A 16,264-nucleotide genomic window follows, 5' to 3' on the forward strand; every position below is an offset into this window, starting at 1 on the left:
CCACAGAATACTTATGTTTACTTTCTGTTTTCAAAAACTTATTATGGGAAATATTCTGGAAATAAATGTGTTATATACACTTGTATACAGACAGTTCACATAAGTGCATGTGTAAATAATTTTATATTTCTACTCTGGAAAGAAATGTTGACACAGTTATTAACATGATTCTTAACATTCATTTTTAGAAAGAACAGTGGGCTTCTCTGGTAGCTCAGTAAAGAATCCGCCTATAATGCCGGAGACCTGGGTTCGATTTCTGGGTTGGAAAGATCCCCTGGAGAAGGGTATGGCAACCACTCCAGTATTCTTGCCTGGGGAATCCCATGGACAGAGGAGCCTGGTGGGCTACAGTCCATGGGGTCACAAAGAGTCGGACACAACTGAGTAACTAACACTTTCACATTCACACCTTCACAGCATTCATTCTTAGAAAGAACAGTGAGCAATACATAACTTTAGATAAAAGGATAATGATGTATACTAAGAAAATGTTCTGATGCCAGAAATAAAAGGTAATATATGAACCAGACTCCACCAGGCCTCCTTTGATTATACCAGCATTCTCCAGTACAAATAGAATGCAATCCATGTAGGTAATTTAAAATTTCTTAATAGGTATATGTTTTAAAAAGTAAAAAATAAACAGTTGAAACTAATTTTAATACTTGATTTAACCTAGCATATCCGAAATATCATTTCAGCATGTAACTATTTTCTAAATAATTAATGGGTATTTTATATTCTTTTTTATTGTTTTCAAAATCCAGTGTGTATTTTATAGCACATCTCAATTCATATGCTGTATTTTCATCACAAATACTTGATCTGTATATAATTTTTTTTAAATATAGGCAGAAAAAAAAAATAGATTCACATACCCATGTTGTTCCAGATACGCTTAAAAGATCTAGTAACTGGATCAAGTTTCAGTTTTTAATTAAAAAAATTTTTTTTTAATTTTAACATTCAGATCCTTAGTTGCACTAGCCACATTTCAGGGACCTGAAAGCCATAAGTAGGTAATGGCTACCATGTTGGACAGCGCAGAGCCATACACTGAGATGATCCTTAAGGCTATCTCAGCAAGTACGTCACTGCTATTGCAATGTACACTGTCTAAAGTGTATCTACAGAAAACAAGTCTGTCGTGTTGCACAGGCTTACCATTCCCCACCACACAGTTAGGCCCTAGGGTGTTTTCTCCAATACTTATTGACACCCGTATGCCAATATTTCTTTCCTATAACATTTCAGTATGCAGTTTCCATCCCCACCCACTCTAAGTGGCACTAAAAACCACTTCTCCATCTCTTCTGTAGTATCCTTAGTGGGAGGCAATATGGAAGCTAAGAAGAAGAACTTCAGAATCTGACGCTGCTATTTTACAATCCTGATTTTACCACTTGGGTGTAAGCTTCTTTAGAATGGAGATCTTGTCTTTCTCATTCACAGCTGCATTCTCAGTCTGCGCACAGTGACAGGGCCAACACAGAGTAGGTTCTCAAATACCTGCTGAGCACATAAGCCGGTTACTAAAAACTCAGCAAGTCACTTTAATTAAGCTTCTCTTTCTTCACCAGTGAAATGAAGCTAATACCTATCCTGCAGTGTTACTATAAGGATTACAGTTGATAAATGTAAGACAGTAAAGAATAATGCCTAGCACATATCAGTCATTTGGTAAATGGTAGCCACTCTATCAACTGCATTCTTTGATTAATGTCAACCCAAGTAAAAGCTGCCTTTTCCAAGTCTTCCATTAAGATGAATTTTTAAATAGTCATGTTAAAAATAAACATATCAGAAAATCAGTTTAAGGTATGTTGAATTTTTCTTTCCAAAAACAAGTTAAATAAATTATATCTAAGCATTTATTTATCCACTTGACTAAAAATGTACAACTGAGTCTACATCAAGAAAAAATTTGTTCATACTCAGTAAAATTTAATCACGGAGTGATTTTTCTTAACCATGGCTACATTACCTTTTTGGTTCCATATATGGTAAAGAAGGTTTTCTTTTTTTTTTCATCAGGAAAGATTTTTTTTTCTCTTTTTTTTTTTCCAGAAGGTTTTCAACTTAGCAAGAAATATCAATACCTAAAAACAAATTTTAAGTTAGCATGCATTTTTTAGGATTCACAGGCATTTTTACAGATAATGCTTCCAAAAAAAATCCTATAAAATGGGCAGTCCTACAATTGTATACAGTATGTAAGAGCAGAGATCCTTCAATGATTGGACTGGTTTATGTATGACCTGTGCACTTTAAGAGTATCAAATTTAGTTGTCAGTTAATAGCAATTTAATTTCTGACACGTGGCAGATACTGGAATCTCACAATGAATTATTCGGGGGATCTATGCCACAAAGCCTACTAGAATAACCTATACTGAACTTAATGCTTTACTTCCTTTTAAAGAAAATCAAGAAAGCAAAAAATTATAATTGCTATTTTCTGAAAGATTTCTTTCTAATTAGAATATTTGAAACAGACCTGATGCTGAAGCTGAAACTCCCAATACTTTGGTCACCTGATGCGAAGAACTGACTCATTTGAAAAGACCCTGATGCCGGGAAAGATTGAAGGCAGGAGGAGAAGGGGACGACAGAGGATGAGATGGTTGGATGGCAACATTGACGCGATGGACGGACGTGAGTTTGAGTAAGCTCCGGGAGTTGGCGATGGACAGGGAAGCCTGGCGTGCTGCAGTCCATAGGGTCGCAAAGAGCTGGACATGACTGAGCGACTGAACTGAACTGAAACAGACCCACCCACTATGCTCCAAGCTCCTTTTTAGAAGGAAATCCTATTAAAATAAGGTTTCTGAATATTACTGACAAAATAGGACTCCATTCAGCTACAAACTAAAAATTACATTTTTTAAACTTTATTTTAATTGAAGGATAATTGCTTTACAGTATTGTGTTGGTTTCTGCCATAGGTGTACATATGTCCCCCCTCTCCGGACCCTCCCTCCCACATCCCTCCGCGCCCACCCTTCAAAGTTGTTACAGAGCAGTGGTTGTAGTTCCTCAAGTCACTCAGCAAATTTCCAGGGACTAAGATTACATTTTTTGGTGGTAGCAATTTACCTGACTTTTATCAGTATTCTTATTTGACAGTTAACTTGAGTTCAGTGTAAATAAACAAGATCTGCAAAAATATTTTTTAACCTAAGATTCTGTACCTCATATTCCATAAGTATTGTTAGGTCCTCTTTGGAAATGTAGGCTTAGGATACCCCAATTCTGTCAGACTTGATGAGAATTTGATAGGAATTCTCACTAGCCTAAAAAAAAGAATGAATTATTAGGTCAAAAGTGGGAGTTAACACATTATCTACAGTACAGAATTATCTGGGAGACAAATGCTTCATTATTCATTCCAGAAAAAACTACATAAATTAGTTTAATCAAAATAACAAGCGTTTATTATTTTATTCATATTATATTTAATGCAGCCAAATAGTTTCTGATAGCTGTAATCTGTTGTGGCCTAAATCTCTTAATCATATTCGATTATGTTAAAAGACTAGAATTCACAGTGGCTAATGCAAGTCAAACATTTTTCTCAGGGTGAGATAATAGACACTTTTCAAGAGGGATTATTTGTAGTATTTTATTAAAAGAAGAATATTCTTTTAAAACCTGTTAATGAATTCCCTGGTAGCTCAGCTGGTAAAGAATCTGCCTGGAATGCAGGAAGACCCCGGTTCTATTCCGGGGTCAGGAAGAACCCCTGGAGAAGAAATAGACTACCCACTCCAGTATATTCCAGCTTCTCTCGTGGCTCAGACAGTAAAGAATCCACCTGCAGTGTGGGAGACCTGGGTTCGATCCCTAAATTGGGAAGATCCCCTGGAGGAGGGCATGGCGACCCACTCCAGTATTCTGGCCTGGAGAATTCCCATGGACAGAAGAACCCGGTGGACTGTAGTCCATGGAGTTGCGAAGAGTCAGACAGGACGGAGCACTGCACAGCACATAACCTTTAAGCAGGAGGGCATCATGTTGAGTCACTCTCTGGAGCTCTGGCTTCAACGTCCCAACCAACAAGTAGTCCCAGATAGCCATGTCACTTGTGGATGATCACCAGTCCCACCTCAACATGAACAAATGCTGGTTCTGGACTTCAGATGCAAGGTGGTTCTGTTATAACAGTTAAAAGGCAGAAAAGACTAACCAAAAATATATTTGCTACACAGAGTTTAAGATCTATCAGGGCTTCATAATGCTTGGTACAATTAATAAGACAAATTAGTGAACCAAAAGCTAAAATTACTTTCCACACTAAAAGATTAAAAGCCTAGGTGGCAGAAGAAAGTACAAATCTACCTGAAACAAGGTAGTGATCCCCAAATTAAAAATAAATCCTCCAAATATCATATTACGATCTGGTGGTGGCGCAGGGGTATGCATATGTGTGTGTCTCCATTTTTTAAAATATAGAGGTTCTTTGCTCCTTCCCTTCTACAAATGATTTTGAACCAAAGAGTCAAAAACAAGTAAATAGTTCCAATACTTCACAACATAAAAATTTATACTGATCACATTGAAAGTGAAAGTGAAGTCTCTCAGTCATGTCCAATTCTTTGCGACCCCATGGACTGTAGCCTACCAGGCCTCTCTGTCCATGGGATTTTCCAGGCAAGAGTACTGGAGGGGGTTGCCATTTCCTTCTCCAGGGGATCTTCCTGACCCAGGGATTGAACCCAGGTCTCCCACATTGCAGACAGTCACTTTACCATCTGAGCCACCAGGGAAGCCCACTTAATTACATCCTAGTTTTTCATCTGTCTCTACTCAAGACTATGAACTCCTCAGAAGTAGGGTTATGTCTTAAACATCTCTTTTCCTAGTACCTGGCTAACAAAAGGCTGAGAGGAGGGAAAGCTGCCGGTCAGTTATTCTGCTTTATCCCCAAAGGAGAAAGATAGTGTTTATAGCAGAGTACCTGAATGTTGGTGCATATGGAAGCGGGGATGGGAAATGCAGGGCACGGATTCCAGAATCAAATACAAATATGATCTTCTGTAATAGGCTTTGAAAGTTAAATTAACAGTAATGGGAACAAATTCGATTTAAACATGTTTATTAAAAGTTGTAAATTAACTGAATTTCTTACATGCAGTTCTACAGTGGCTGCAGTCAGAATTTCAAAAGCAACTTTCCCTGGCATTGTCTTATGGCCTGTTTTTTGGGTGGTTTTTTTTTTCCTGTTGTTTTTTGTGGGCTTTTATTTTTTTTTTTTTTGGCTTTAGTTCACTGTTTTTATTTACATAACCACCCCCCAGACAAGCAACACTAGCAGAACACAAAGCAGAGATGCCTGTTGGTGACCATCCTGTTCAATTTTCTTCTGCGGAGGTTCTTCTCAATGGCCAGTTAACACGTGGAGTTCATTTTGTGTTTGCATATTTTCTCTCTAATAGTCATGCTTTTATTTCTCCAAAGTTTAGCTCTCTCAGGAAAGAGGTCTGTGGCTATGTCACAACATACATTTTGTCATTAAACTGGTCTCCTAAATTGTTTCAGAAACTATATTCATCGTAAGCTTACTGGGTCAGCTCTAGGTGGGTACCTTGGCCCTACCCGCATATCACCACTGAGAGTAATGATAGCAATACTTGGCCACACATTGCTCACACACAAGCCATGACAAACTCTCAGGGAAAGTTGCTTTGAAATTCTGACTGCACCCAATATAAAACTGCTTCTAAGAAATTCAATTAATTTACAACTCCTGGTAAACAGATTTAGCTTAAATTGAATGTTTCCTTACCATTAATTTTACTTTCAAAACTTCTTCTAGAAGATTGTATTTGTACTTGATAGCAATAATGAATTTGTACCTCATACAAAAATGATTTTATGCTTTTTCCTTTTACTGAATCAGTCATATTTATTACAATTCCACTTAACATTATTGTAATGATCTAGATAAATCAAGTTTAGCCCCAAGTAAGAAAATAGCATCAAAAGAAAATTTTTCTTAGTCTATGCTAAACTAATTATAAAAGGTCTAAAGTATTACATTTTGTATTAGAGTAGGAGATGAGGTATAATTAACTTGAAGTTGAAAGTCAGTCAATAAAATACAAAATTATTTTAATGCAGCAAATATTTCCCTAGCTCAATACCTACAAGGAAAGCATAGATTTTTTTCTTCATTGTATCTGTTCCTAAAATAATAAAAATGCAGTAATACAGATTGATGTGTTCTACAGAGAATCTAATTATGAATATATAGCTGAAATCTTTGAAATTTTTATTTGCAAACCACAGAGGTCAGCATATATTTGAGAAAGAACTATATTTGTTTCATTCTGTAGGAATGTTGAGAATTCATAGTATCCCCAAATATGACTACTGTTAAACGTTACATTCATTTAAAACATTCAACTGTTTAGTACTTTGTTAGAGTAAGAAATAGAAAATTGATGATCTCACTAACATTAAACCCTACACTTTAGAAATGTTTCATCTAAAGGATTAAACATTTCACTGTCCAATATGAACTAATGATTTTCCATATTATTTGGTGACAATCCTGGAAACATAACCCTGCAATAACCACATGACTGAATAACTATGAGAATACCTACAGCTCTGAGATTTAAGAGAGAGTCTAATTCTTAGGCCTTCTACAACAGCCCTGATGGCAGGAAAAGGAGAAACTGTAGCAGCATCCATAGGCCACCCAACTACTGCTTCTTCACGTGTTCATTAAGGGAACATGAGAGTTCCCTTGTTCCTTTGTTATCCTTGGAAAACAACAGGCGTGATTGGGACTGTGACATCACTCCCAGAAGTATATGTGGAGGCAGTTGTTTCAATGCTTACTTTGCAGTTTGCAGTTGGCTACCTGCCAGAGCTTCAAAAGAAAAATGTAAAGTCTGAATATAAGGAATTTTTTCAAGTCATGATCAGGAAAGCATGTAGTTGTAATGCTACACTTGCAAGCAATATCATTTAAGAAGAAGGGGTAAAAGCTAAAATTTAAGAGCTTGGCATTAATAAAACATATAAGAAATCAAGTTCAGGCAATATTTGGGGCTTCCCAGGTGAAAGGGAAAGTGTGAGTTGCAGCCAGCTCTTTGTGACCCCATGAACTGTATCCCATCAGGCCCCTCTGTCTATGGAATTCTCCAGGCAAGAACACTGGGGTGGGTTGCTATTTCCTTCTCCAGGAGAGATCTCCTGGCGATCTCTCAATACACAGGGATTAAACCCAGGTCTCCTGTACTGCAGGCAGATCCTTTACCATCTGAGCCACTAAGGCGCAGTCTTGTAATCAAAATTTTGCTTGAGTTACTTCCTTTAAAAAAAAGAATTCTGAATACTCCCCTTCCTACCTTGTCTCACATACAAATTGATATTTCCCATGAATGCTCTCTCTTACTAGTCATATATGGTCAAAACAAACAGCCCAAAATCTTGCACCTAAGTGCCCTTGACTAAGTCCACCATATTGCAAATAAGGCCAGGCATCTTTTAACTTCTGCCACTGAGAAGATGAATTATCATAGTTGGTGAGGTTTTCATGACTGATTTGGGAAAAAAGTAGATAATTGTTTTAAAAACTGTTTATTATCAAGTCTTAATAATAGTTATATCAGGGTATTTTTTTGCTACCTGCATCATAATTCTTTTTTCATACTCTGTCCAAAAATATATCCTCCTTTTCAACCAAGCCTAAACTAATCTGAGACAAATGTTGAAATAAATGTCAAGTTACTTAATTATCTTTTACAGATTTTTACAATTCTTTTTCATAAAAAAAAAAGTCAGCATGAAAATGTCAAAATTGAACTATTTTTATTTTCAAGGTTTTAAATGAATGTTGGATAATCTTACATTTGTAGAATCCCTTAAGCCATCTGTTTACTAGATGTCTATTGTCAGTTATATCCCTATGCCAATAATTATTTTTAGAACACTCTTGATCCTCAAGAGGTCTTGATGCTTTTAAATTTATGGATGTACACTATTATCTGAAAAATCATATGATGGTTTAGTCACTAAGTCATGTTCAACTCATGTGACCCCCATGGATTGTAACCTACCAGGCTCCTCTGTTCATTAGATTCTCCAGGGAAGACTACTGGAGTGGGTTGCCATTTCTTTCTACAGGGGATCTTCCTGACCCAGGATTCAAACCCAGGTTCCCTGCATTGCAGGCAAATTATTTACCAACTGAGCCACTGGGTAAGCCATATAAACATTTGTATATAGAGATCTAGATACATAGACACATAAATTATCAAAATAAAAGGGGTGACTCCTTTGCCACTTTTCCACTACTACCAACACTATAGTTTAAAGAAAATGAATCTGCCTCTTCTTTTTAAACAGGGAGTAATTATCCCTATTCTTAGCTCCCTGGCCTTGAAAATATTTATGCAGGAATAACAGCAGACGGTAAACAATCTGCCTGCAATGCAGGAGTCCCAGGTTCAATCCCTGGGTCAGGAAGATCCTCTGGAGAAAAGAATGGCTACCCACTCCAGAATCCTTGCCTGGAGAATCCCATGGACAGAGAAGTCTGACAGGCTACAGTCTATGGGGTCACAAAGAGTCGAACAATACTGAGCAACTAATTCTTTCACTTTACTTTTTCGACATGGAATTAATAAGTTTTAAGTAGATTTCTAGAAGCTGGAGAATCTTCTAGATAGTCAGAAAAGACCATTCCTATCTTCCTTTATTTTATACACAGTATCTTAGTTTAAAATATATTTTGGAAAGAGTATGTACAAACCAAGAATCAGATTAAGCAAAATTTGAAAGTAGATTTATAAGTGCCCTCATCTCGTCTTTAATAGCCAGTGCTTTATGTGAGCCCTCCATTTTTCACTCTATGGGATTACCATCTAAAAGACCATTCCAAGACTTTCCTGGTAGCAAAGTAGATAGGAATTGACCTGACATTGCAGGGGAAACAGGTTTAATCCCTGGTCCTGGAAGATGCCACATGCCACATGCCACAGCTAAGCCTGGGAGCCACAACTACTGCGTCTGCGTGCCGCAAGTACTGAAACCTGTGTGCCTAAAGCCCATGCTCCTAAACAAGAGAAGCCCCGCTCACCGCAACTGGAGAAGCCTACGCACAGCAGTGAAGACCCTGTGCAACCAAAAAATAAAATGAAATAAAAACAAAACTATTTTGACAGTCAGAAAGCCTTAAAAAGAAATAAAATGGTTTTAAAACAACAAATGGCATTATGTACATTAATATGCAGCAAATGATGCTGCTTGTTACCTATGTCTAGCTATCATCTCTGAGAGAAGAATTTGACTTTTATCCAACCATGTTGAGTTTATCGGTATAAAAGTAAGAGAAAATAGACCTCTTCCATGAAACAAGAGTATTAAAATATATAAACACACACACACACACACACACACACACACACAGACTCCAAATGATGACCAGTAAGTTTTCTATTGTATGAGAAGGGTCAGAACTTCACATTATTTTATCTTAAGAATGTAATTTTTTAATCAGAAAAGTATAATCCAGCTACATACTATTTTTCTGCATTTTTATTACAGCTTTATTATTCATTACAGCCAATTTCTCTTTTCCACAAAGGATCTTTTTCTCATGTTTTAACATGTTTAAAAGGAATATACGTCAGGTAAAATTTAATGTTTAGGAAAAACTTTTATGAGTACACTATTTTTAAAAAGTGACATATACCTTATGAGGCAATCAATCACTACTGGAATACTATGGAGCTTTTCACCCTGTAGGCTCAAAATGGACCTAATAGTAAAAAAGAATTCTGAAGTCTCATATACCAATATTCAGCATTGATATGTGATTTTATAATAATATTTTACTATAGTTCTCTGATGCCACAAGAGTTCACAAAACTGCCAAAAAAAAAAAAAAGAAAGAAAAAAACACCTCAGGATAAAAATCCAGATTTAGCAAGACCAAAAAACTGATATATAGGGTCTGTCTGAAAGAGTAACTCAGTAATTTCCTTTCCTCAAAGGGTAAGAAAAGTATACACCAATAAAATGGTGAAAGTAAACTACCCTGGAGTATATGGAATGTTGAATATTCTTTTTTTCCTGAATAACCTGGTTTCTTTTCCATATATATATATACGGAAATGGTACATGAAAGAAAGTGAACAAAAAACAGACTAAGGTCATGTTTCTAGTACCCTCATAGTCTTGCTTCATTTTCCTTGAGATAAAACTGAAAAGTAAGTATTTTTTCAGAAGTTACATTTTGTCATCTAAGGTTCCCCTGATGGCTCATCAGGTAAAGAATCTGCCTCCAATACAGGAGACGCAGGTGACGCAGGTTCAATCCCTGGGTTGGGAAGATCCCCTGGAGGAGGAAATGGCAACCCACTCCAGTATTCTTGCCTGGAGAATTCCATGGACAGAGGAACCTGGTGGGCCACAGTCCATGAGGTTGCAAAGAGTTGGACATGACTAAAGCGACTGAGCATACACATTTGCTTCTTCAGTCTGATCCTAATTAGTTTCTGTCTTGGGCTTCCCCGGTAGCTCAGACAGTAAAGACTCTGTTTGTAATTCAGGCAATCTGGGTTCGATCCCCGGGTCAGGGAGACCCCCTGGAAAAGGGAATGGCTACCCACTCTGGTACTCTTGCCTGGAGAATTCCATGGACAGAAGAGCCTAGGGGGCTACAGTCCATGGGATCAAAAACAGTCGGACACAACTAAGTGACTAACACTTTTACTTTCAAGTGACTTTATTTTTATCTAAAATTGTTTTGAGCCCCCATTTGCCCATCATTGCTCTAGCTAGTTTTGAAAAAGATTTTAAGAAGAGTGCTCGCTTATTCTTAAAGTTAATTGCAATTTTAAAGTATCGGAATCTATCAAATATGATTGAAAGATATTGTACTAATCTCAATAAGTAGATATAGTATTATAATTTATTAAGCCACCCTTCTTTGTCCCCCCCAAGAAAAAGATAAGGGGATATTTGATTTCAGAACTTCCACTACAAGAGGAGATGAATGCTGATCTTATATTAGTTTTTTTCAAATATTTATAGAAGAAGGACGATCTCATTGCGCTGTTGTTTAGTCATTAAGTTGTGTCCTACTCTTTTGCAACCCCGTGGACTGTAGCCCACCAAGCTCCTCTCTTAATGGGATATCCCAGGCAAGAATACTAGAGTGGGTTGCCATTTCCTTCTCCAGGGGATCTTTCGGACCCAGGGATCAAACCTGTGTCTCCTGCATTGGCAGGTGGATCCTTTACCACTGAGCCACCAAGGAAGCCTATATCACTGTATTAGGAGATTTCTATTACTGGAGTTTACTTTTTACTATAAACGGTAAAATGCACACATGCTGCTTAATAGCTTTTGTTTGTCAAAAGCTTCTAAATTGATTGGGCTAACCATCTTCTGCCCCCACAATCCCAAAATATTATTTTAAATAACGTGTAAAGTTCTCCTCTGAAGGATGGTAACTAATTTTTTTTAGGGATGAAAGAAAATAAAAGAATTACAATACAGTACAACCCTTTGATTCCTTGAAGACTCTAAGCAGAACCACTGCCATACCTGAGTCAGTAGTTTCTAGTGGAGGTCGGCCTACAGTACACTATCTTCAGGAATCTGCAAAGTGAGAAGTCTTCCAAGCTGCCTCTCTATGCGGTATATCAGGCAATATGTTCATTCATCCTCAATGTGCAAACTCCTTTAGCAAGATTTACATACGAAGCAAGGACTCCCAGGTGGCTCAGTGGGTAAAGAATCCACCTGCAATGCAGGAGACCCGGGTTTGATCCCTGGATCAGGAAGATTCCTTGGAGTAGAGCAGGGTAACCCACTTCAGTATTCTTGCCTGGAGAATCTCATGGACAAAGAAGCCTGGCAGGCTACAGTATATAGGGTCACAAAGAGTTGGACGCAACTGAAGATACTTGGAGAAGGAAATGGCAACCGACTCCAGTGTTCTTGCCTAGAGAATCCCACGGAGAGAGGAGCCTGGTGGGCTGCCGTCTATGGGGTCGCACAGAGTCGGACATGACTGAAGCGACTTAGCAGCAGCAGCAGCAGAAGATACTTAGCACTCAGGCACGTATATGAAACAACAGATGTTTTCTAATTACTGTGACAGAACTCAATAACTTACTACTTGTTATTTTTTGGTATTGGATTGGATTGAAAGCTAACTAGAAGAATTACCGGAGAAGGAAATGGCAACCCACTCTAGTGTTCTTGCCTGGAGAATCCCAGGGACAGAGGAGCCTGGTGGGCTGCTGTCTGTGGGGTCGCACAGAGTCAGACACGGCTGACGCGCCTTAGCAAGAGCAGAAGCACTACCAGGTCATTAAATGTCTTTAGAGCTACAACTACTGTTCTTAAAAAAAATGATAAATGCCATAATTTATTTCCTCTAATTTAAGAACCCAACTTTCCACAAAACTTAAGTTCAAGTTAACAAGTTTCTTACATTTTGTGAGCCCTGATAAAATCTCACGTGATGATAAAAATAGCTTAAAGAGAAATCTTAGAATGCAAGAAAAGCTTCCTTCAGTAGGAAGAGAAAAGCCTTTCTTAAATGTTAATTGAAATTCCTAAGGCCCATTTAATCCACAGTTTCTGTGTTTCTGTGGGGCTTCCTGGGTAGCTTGAATGGTAAAGAATCTACCTGCAATGCTGGAGACTCGGGTTCCATCCCTGGGTTGGGAAGATCCCCTGGAGGAGGGCATGGCAACCCACTCCAGTGTTCTTGACTGGAGAATCTCATGGACAGAGGAGCAGGGCGGGCTGCAGTCCATGGGGTCTCAAAGGGTCCAACATGACTGAGTGACTTTCACTTCCTTTTCTGGGTTAAAATGATAACAGGTTCGAAGTTGGCACTGAGAATGTTTATTTTGTATGTGTGTCCAACACACATATTAATAAAATAAAATACTGAGACAGCCTAATTAAATTGGACCTTAAATTGGACCTAATTAAATTGCTGAATTGGGCTATTCTCAGTCTGGTATAAAGGGGATCTTTCTGGTATAAAGAAAGCTGAGCACTGAAGAATTGATGCTTTCGAACTGTGGTGCTGGAGAAAACTCTGAGAGTCCCTTGGACTGCAAGGAAATCTAACCAGTCCATCCTAAAGGAAATCAGTCCTGAATATTCAATGGAAGGACTGATGCTGAAGCTGAAACTCCAATACTTTGGCCACCCGATGCGAAGAACTGACTCATTTGAAAAGACCCTGATGCTGGGAAAGACTGAAGGCAGAAGGAGAAGGGGTTGACAGAGGATGAGATGGTTGGATGGCATCACTGACTCAATGGACATGAGTTTGAGTAAACTCTGGGAGTTGGTGATGGACGGGGAGGCCTGGCGTGCTACAGTCCATGGGGTCTCAAAGAGTCACACACAACTGAGTGACCCAACTGAACTGAACTGAACTGAACTGAACTGAACATTCTGGTATAGCTCTTGTTGGTCAGTGTGACGTAGGTGCCTACATAACCACTGCAGTGTATGTGTCTGTGTATGCTCAGCTGTGTCTGATGGAATTCTCCAGGCAAGGTTGCCACTTCCTCCTTCAAGGGATCTTCCTGACCCAGGGATCAAACCTGTGTCTCTTGCATTTCCTGCAATGGCAGGCAGATTCTTTACCATTAGCAACCACCAAGGAAGCCCCCAGCTGCAGTGTGTTCATCTACCAAAAGAGCTCTGGATTTAGACACGGAGTGGGACAGAATCCATGTGCACTAATTTTTTAAGCCATCATCTGCCGACTCTACATCAACAGTGGTCTAAGTGGTCTCTCCTCTTCCTTTCAACTTCTTTTGCAGCATCAGGTTTGTTTATTGATTTACATGCACTGTCGAGCTGAAGGACCATAGAAGTCAACACTGAGCCCACTTTCGACCTAAACCCAAACTCCTTCTGCAGTGTCTTTGATGAGTGGTCGGACAGTCTTTGGCATTAGAGCATTTGTAGAAAATTACAAAGGATGATAGAACGAAGGCCAGTTGGGAGTGAGAAAGAAAATAGGAAATGAGAAGAGGGAAAAGTGTTCATTGAAGAGAAGGAAAATTACTGACTACAAAAGAGAAAGCAGTCAGATAACACACTGGCCTGAAGAGCTGCACATCCCAGCAATGTAGACTTTAACCTAGCTTCTGTCAGCAAATCCACTGTTGTCTATGTGTGTATGTTTATAAAGTATATCAAGGATGCCCTTGAATGAGACTTACCTCTTTTTCACTTTCTGATTCCAAACTAAAATGCTGGGCTTTAAAGGCATTAAAAAAAAAAAAAAAAGCAAAAGGAATTCCACAACTCTAAATCTGAACATCACTAGTGAGTCTATTTCGCTATCTAGGAAAAGGTCCTTAAAAATTAATAATTTACTCCAGTAACAACAGAAAGTGGTCCAGGGGCTGAGATGAAGTCCAGATTGGGGGTAGGGGGGAGACTTATGATTACTTAATTAAGATACAGTAATCAATTATTTGGAGCTTATTTGGATCCTGATTCAAACGAACTATACAAAAATATAGCAGGAGACATTTGGAAATTTAAATACTGACCAGATGCTTGATGTTATTTCTAAGTATTTGCTCTTTTTCTTAATAGGGTTGTTTAAAATGGCATCTTTCCATTACTGCATGCTGTTTCCAACTAGAACACAAGAAAAGGGAAGGAAAAGAATGGGAAGACTTGGGTGAGTCACAAAGGATGGACATGCACAGTCTGCAAAGCAGGCTGAAAAGCCAGGTGCCCAAACTTTGACAATTACCCGTAGATACTGAGGACGAGTTTGATGAGTTTCTCCAAAGAAGGGGTTGCTAGTCAGGAGAGCCAGATGCTAGTTAGGAGGCAGAGCAGGATCTGTAAGAAGGGATGAGGGCATGCTGGGGGGAGCGGGGGGCGGAGAGGCTGGGGAGTGTGTGGGGAGCACGCCGGGCGAGGCAGGTTTTGTCTGCTCAGGTCAGGTCACAAGAGGAGTGAGAGAAGACCGCTTTCTCTCTGCATAAACACGTGACCGGTTATCAGGAATATACTGAAAGTCTGCCAGGTACCTACCACACGTCCCGGGAATTATGGAATATTCTAGAAGAAAACACAACCCCCAGAATTTAGCTCCGAATCAGCATCAGAATATAATCGCCTGAGTCAGCTATTCACGGGGAGTGAGCGTGGTAATAACACTTGTCCGGAAAAAAAAAAAAAATCCATCTCTGGTCAAGTCGATAGTTACCATGTGAAGAATCATAAATGCACAGACATAAACTGGAGTTGTGTAACAGCTCTCAGATCCCTAAAGAAAGTGAAAAATACAGCAAAGGAGGAAACGACATCAACCAAAGGAGAGAAAAGTGCAGACGACAAAGGACAGACCAAAACTATCCTTAACAAACACTTGCCCCCTCCCAGGCTCAAAACAGAGTCATAAAATAGACACAACGCCCCCCTGCCTTGCCGCAGAACACCTAAAGTGACGCATGGCGAAGGCGAAGGCGAAGAAAGCCGCCCTCGCCCGGATTCCCCATCAATGCTGTTACCCGCGAGTCGTCCAGGAGCAGAGGCCGCGTCCCGGGCTCTCCATCCACGCGCGGCGGCGCGGCCGCTCCCCGGGGACGCCGGGGTCCGGGCGGGCGCACCCCGCGGGCTCCTCCCGGGGACGCCGGGGTCCGGGCCGGCGCACCCCGCGCGCTTCTCGCGGGCTGACATCCGCCCGGCGTCGAGCCGCGACCCCCATCCCCAGGCCCTGCTTTGCGGGTGCAGAGGTCAGGATGGCCTTCGTGTCCGCATCCTTCACCCTTCTAATGCCGACAAAGGCTGAAGATTTTAACCTCTTTTCCGACCTTTTCCCCAGGCCTTTTACTCCGTTCCTTCTGCAGCTGCCTGAGACCAGGCCGTGGTGCCCGGTCCTCCCGGCCTCAGAATCCGGCACCGCAAGTCCACGCCGAGCTCCTGATGGCCGCCAGCCGAGGGGCCACCCCCTCGCGTGGTTTCAAGGCCCCTCAAATTCTGACCGCAGTGCTCTCCCTCATCCCATTCCCCCACGGACTCCCTTCTCTGCGCTGTTCCTCACTGCCACCGCCTGCCAGGGCTTGTCTGGCTAAGTTACTCATCTGTGAGTTAAAAAGTCGCCTCTGACATCACACCCTCCCGCACGGCCATCCCGGAGTGGGGTGACCCTCAGAGCCCCTGCGTGCATCTCTGGGTTGTAGCAAACGTCACTAACTCCAGCCACGCTGTTATGGGTTTTGCCCGCCTGACTCCCAGCA

General features: G+C 40.2%; 1 long non-coding RNA gene across 1 annotated transcript; it reads right to left on the reverse strand.

Moving 5' to 3' along the window:
- Positions 1 to 647: 647 nt before the first annotated feature.
- Positions 648 to 15,648, reverse strand: LOC122422874. Its single transcript, XR_006263995.1, has 4 exons — positions 15,536 to 15,648; positions 3,194 to 3,295; positions 1,988 to 2,102; positions 648 to 1,512 (listed from the first exon to the last, which is right to left on the reverse strand). It is a non-coding gene; the product is annotated as an uncharacterized LOC122422874 (long non-coding RNA).
- Positions 15,649 to 16,264: the final 616 nt, after the last annotated feature.

Source organism: Cervus canadensis, chromosome 20, assembly GCF_019320065.1.
Source record: "Cervus canadensis isolate Bull #8, Minnesota chromosome 20, ASM1932006v1, whole genome shotgun sequence".
Classification (NCBI taxonomy): domain Eukaryota; kingdom Metazoa; phylum Chordata; class Mammalia; order Artiodactyla; family Cervidae; genus Cervus; species Cervus canadensis.